The 5,850-nt window shown below is 38.0% G+C and overlaps 1 non-coding gene across 1 annotated transcript; it reads left to right on the top strand.

Moving 5' to 3' along the window:
- The first annotated feature begins 2,977 nt into the window (after positions 1-2,977).
- On the top strand, positions 2,978-3,051 carry Trnat-ugu (transfer RNA threonine (anticodon UGU)). The gene has a single exon. It is a non-coding gene; the product is annotated as a tRNA-Thr (tRNA).
- Positions 3,052-5,850: the final 2,799 nt, after the last annotated feature.

The following is a 5,850-nucleotide window of genomic DNA, read 5'->3' as shown; positions in this document are numbered from 1 at the left end:
GAGTGAAATAAAGTGCACACGCACTGTAGAAGTCTTTAGCAATTTTACATAACATATCATGGAGTGAAATAAAGTGCACTCGCATTGATCCTGTTAACAATGAAATGAAGTGCACACGCACTGTATATGTCTTCATCATTTTACAAGAACTATGAAAAGAATGGGAAGGATTGCGTCATGGTTGTATCACTTTAGGTTGCACGCAGCTGCACTGAAAGTCCATATCTTTCTACAGAAGCACAACACCAAGTGAGACAATCTGAAGTTCTTTTCCTTGAAGTATTAATCAGTGTAGCCAAGACACTGAAATGTCGTAATAATATTCCGTGTTATCATTTTGGTAGTACATTAGGTACACCAAACAGTGGGTCCATAATAACATCTCCATCGCTCAAGGTGGTGGACAGCATGTCGTGTCAACACCACGTTCTTGTAAGGTACACCAACGTAGAATTAGTGCAAAAACCAAATATAGTCTCCATGATCATGAGGATAGACAGGACAAACGGATATTTCAGTAATTTCTGGTAATTAAGTCAGAAGGTGAAGGACATTAAGTCACATACTAGTCTTCATTGAGAATTACACTAGTCTAACAACTGATTTGAGTAATTGGTGGCACTCATCGCCCAGTTACTGAACATTTCTGTACCATGTATGAAGTATTACAGAATAATGTTCATAAGTAATCTGTGTACAGAGAACATTGGCACTCATTGGCCAGATACAAAACATCAGAAGTCATCATTCAAAACAGGAGCTAATGAATGGGATAGTATTAATATAATTCACTTAGTTATAGTAATCATTGGCACTCATTGGCCAGTTACAAAGATATAGCAAGTACTGAATAGTACAAAACATTTTTTTATCATTCAAGTCACATACGACACATTTAAAATAATTATTGGCACTCATTGGCGAGTTACAAACCATCAGAAGTAATCATTCAAAACAGGAGCTAATGAATGGTATAGTATTAACATAATTCACTTAGTTATAGTAATCATTGGCACTCATTGGCCAGTTACAAAACATATAGCAAGTATTGAATAGTACAAAACGTTTTTCATCCTTCAAGTGACATGCGACATATTTAAAATAATTATTGGCACTCATTGACCAGTTACAAAGTATTCTTATATTTTTATAACACCTTATTCAGTATTATTCAGAATTTATCATTCAAAATGAGAGTCAATTATTGGCATAGCATTTATAGAGTATAACAAAATATTAATTACCGAAATTATGGGCATAGTATTTATGCTTTATTACAAAGCGTCATTCAGTATCACTCAGAACTAATCATGCCAGTGACATAGGACATATTGAAAATGTAACATACTGTAACTATTATTCAAGGTCTGTGACTAGAAAACATTACTCAGAATTACTCAGAACTCTCTCCTTTTTTTTTTGTGCTAGATGCATTGCGTTGAGATCGATAATTAACTACTGGGGCATAACAATATTTGCCTTTGAGTTATTGCTGCAAATGAAGATGTGTAACGTCATTCGTCATGAGTCAGCTGTAGCAAGGTTATGAAACAAGTATAGTATATGTGATCACATTTATGAATGACACAGGTTTAATGACCAACTGCTTATAGCTCATTAATTTCATGAATAATATCTCCTGCAAAAAATACAAAATGGATTATTAAACTGAAAGAAGAAACGCATATTATGCTGAAAAGTAGTGAACTTCGAATTAACAGGTGGTGAAATGTGTATAAAATATATATGTTCTCTAGCTGTCCTATCCAAAACCTTCAGTCATCATACCATGCGACATAAGACATACTGTCAAAACGAACTGCAACAAATACTTAAATAACTACATAGCATTTCTTAACTAACAGTAAATATATAAACTTCATCATTATTTTCATCTGCAAAGAAATAATTCATAATTCATTTCATTATTATCATCACCTGTAAAGAAAAACTTCATTATCCATAGTAGCATATTCTTCATCATTATTCATCACCATTCATTATCATCTGCAAAAAGTCACTTCATTATTCATTATACAACTATTCCTTATTTCTAGCATATTTCATCACTAAAACTAAAATGTGTAGTTCTGTCTGACAGCCTGCATCAATCGCCTCGTATTCTGAAAGAAAAAATTAGTTAAGACTGCTATTCCACGATGTGTATAGTATATTCTTGAAATGATAATTAAATGGACACCCTAGCTGCAAACAGGCGTTCATGTACTTCATTGGGGACATGTTGAAAATGTGTGCCCCGACCGGGGCATCCACGGTAACTGTTCTTTCGGGAACAGATACTAACGTCATATATAGTTAAAATATGGCTTCCCGGCCATTGACCTTCTTGTGCGAACGCACACGCTATGCCCGAACTCGTACGGGTCTTGGTAGATTAATCTTGCACGAGTAAAGAGTATGATGGGCAAAACATCTATTAGGCGCACTACGAATGTAGTGGTGTGGACATGTTGGGAATGTGGATCTCACGGGGAGCGTGCATGGGATAAGTCCCTGCAGACGCGCTACCCTCTGTGCCCGCGGTGGCTCAGATGGATAGAGCGTCTGCCATGTAAGCAGGAGATCCCGGGTTCGAGTCCTGGTCGGGGCACACATTTTCAACATGTCCCCAATGAAGTACATGAACGCCTGTTTGCAGCTAGGGTGTCCATTTAATTATCATTTCATTTCTAGCAAAGCTGCATGGTCATCCACGGTAACTGTTCTTTCGGGAACATATACTACCGTCATATATAGTTAAAATATGGCTTCCCGGCCATTGACCTTCTTGTGTGAACGCACACGCTATGCCCGAACTCGTACGGGTCTTGGTAGATTAATCTGCCACGAGTAAAAAGTATGATGGGCAAAACATGTATTAGGCGCACAACGAATGTAGTGGTGTGGACATGTTGGGAATGTGGATCTCAAGGGAGCGTGCAAGGGATAAGTCCCTGCAGACGCGCTACCCTCTGTGGCCGCGGTGGCTCAGATGGATAGAGCATCTGCCATGTAAGCAGAAGATCCCGGGTTCGAGTCCCGGTTGGGGCACACATTTTCAACATGTCCCCAATGAAGTATATGAACGCCTGTTTGCAGCTAAGGTGTCCATTTAATTATCATTTCATTTCTAGCAAAGCTGCATGGTCATCCACGGTAACTGTTCTTTCGGGAACAGATACTACCGTCATATATAGTATATTATTGTTAATGCTTGTTAATTCTGATCCATTTACTCTTCATGACGAGGTATTGCATTTTCTTTCGTTCATTCCGAAGGTGAAATTCCCATTTCTGTTTAATTTATTTCTTTTACACGTTATTTCTTTCTGAAAATGATGAACAATGATTAATGATGTGTTGGTGAATGTGCCAACACCCTGTAGATAGAGGAGGCCGAAATGCACGCTATCTAACGCAGACGGGCGTGAATTCTGGAACAGGATAAGTAGTGAATTCTAATAAGAAAAGTATGCAGCTCCTCTAATACTTAACTTTTATTTATCCTTGTTATGAATACAGCATTCTTGATGAGACATTTCATACGATAATTATCAAACTATGTAAGGCTAATGGCGCCTTGCTAAGTCGTAGCCATGAACTTAGCTGAAGGCTATTCTGTCTCTCGGCAAATGAGAGCAAAGGCTTCGTCAGTATAGGCGCTAGCAACGTCGTCGTACAACTGGGGGCGAGTTCTCGTACGTCTCTCGAGACCTGCCGTGTGGTGGCGCTCGGTCTGCGATCACACAGTGGCGACACGCGGGTCCGACATGTACTAATGGACCGCGGCCGATTTAAGCTACCACCTAGCAAGTGTGGTGTCTGGCGATGACACCACATTTAATGTCTTGCATTTAAATCATATACCCATTAAATAAAAACTGGTTTATAGTAACATGATTGAGCATACAGCATAGCATAACAGAAAACGTAATATGTCAGAAACATAGACAGAGTGCAGGTGCAAAAATGTACACAGAGTATCACAATGTAGCAGCAAAAAAAAAAAAAAAAAAAAAAATGTAAAATAGTCACGATGTTGAGATATCATAAGGCAAAAATGTCAAAGTCAACTGGTGTTTGTTATATCTTAAATATTTCATAGCGCATACAAACAAAACAGGAAAACAATCATAGATACATGAAAAATGGAAAATATGCACGGTCTGATATATAACGACAAGAAGAGCGACCTGCTAACCTTACCTTGGCGGGCACTTGCCAAGAAAAAATACGATAATCATCAGTAAGTAGTCACATAAATATAATTGCATAAGTGGTCATAAAATGTGTAAGTTCATCTGGAAAAATATGCACGGTCTGATGTGTAATGACAAGAAGAGCGGCCTGCTAACCTTACCTTGCCGGGCACTTGCCAAGAAAAAATACTATAATCATCAGTAAGTGTTCATGTGAATATAATTGCATAAGTGGTCATAAAAAAAATTAGGAAATGGCATTACAGTGTGATAAATCATAAAGTATGTTCATTCAATAACAGGTTTGACGTTCGTGGTGGTTCCCTTTGGTTTTTCTGGTTCTCGAAGTTTCGACGTGTACTACATTGGGGTGAGGAATGCTGCGAATTCGATATGGACCCGCGTATAGAAGCTAAAATTTACTGCATCTACTCTTTCCTCTGTTGGATAAATAGTGTGTACGTACTAATATCTTCTGTCCAATATGAAAGTCACGGCGTGTACAAACCTGTTTTTGCCGTCTTCTCCGGCGCTCTGCTGCACGTTTGATGTTGTTCAGCGCAATGTCAATTATTTCATGGTGTCGTACTCGACGAGATGTAGGAAAGGTTACTAATTCTTTAATTTTGTTAGGTGGTTCAACATTTTTCAGTATAACAGACGGAGATAGCATAGTAGATTCATTTGGTTTGGAATTAATTACATCCTGGAATAAGAGTATGTGTGTGTCCCAATCAAAATGTCTTTTATGGCAATATATTCCACACAGTTTACCAATTTCTTTCATTAATCGTTCACAAGGGTTCGAAGAAGCATGGTACCTGTATATATAGATCGGAGAAATGTTTCTAGCTCGTAACATATGTGTCCATATAGCAGATCGAAATTGTGATCCATTGTCGGAAATTACTTTCAACACATGCCCTACATGAAATAGAAAATGTTTTACAAATGCTTTCGAAACAGTTTTAGCAGTAGCTTTACGTAAAGAAGTGAAGGTAACAAATTTTGAAGTGAGTTCAACAGCGACAAAGATGTAGCAAAAACCTCTATTAGTTCTGGGAATCGGACCAAAAATGTCTACAGCGGCCATATATCTCAATTTAACGGGTACAATGGGATGTAATGGAGGAATATGTGAAGTCGTGTCTGATTTAGCTTTCTGGCAGATTTTACATGACGCTAAAACTCGTCGAATACGTTTCTCCATGTTGGTAAAATAACAGTTCTGTCTCAGTATAAGAAAACATTTTCTGGCTCCGTAATGTGCGTAACTTAAATGAGTATACCAGATTAATTTGTTAACAAGTTCGTCAGGAATGCATAATAACCAATTGTTGCTGTCAGGGTGAGAGCGGCGAAACAGAATATTATTGCGTACAGTGTAATGGTTTCTAATGGTAACATTATTCCTATCTTGCCAAAGGTGTTTAATTTCTTTCCACACGTTGTCTTTACTCTGCTCTTGTGCTGTCTTGTAATGACGACGAAATGTACCATGAAATTTCTGTAAAAGTTCTTCTAGTGTCTGTGGCGATCTGTTTCATTAATAATAATTTCATTGATGTGACGCGAATCAAGTACGAGGCGAAGTGAGTCATCCTTTTTCTTAACAATATGGAGCGGGTTTATGTACGGACTAACTGCCGGT

Source organism: Schistocerca nitens, chromosome 6, assembly GCF_023898315.1.
Source record: "Schistocerca nitens isolate TAMUIC-IGC-003100 chromosome 6, iqSchNite1.1, whole genome shotgun sequence".
In the NCBI taxonomy this organism is placed as follows: domain Eukaryota; kingdom Metazoa; phylum Arthropoda; class Insecta; order Orthoptera; family Acrididae; genus Schistocerca; species Schistocerca nitens.
Note: the sequence above shows the minus strand (reverse complement) of the source record. Positions and strands in the feature narration are given on the sequence as shown.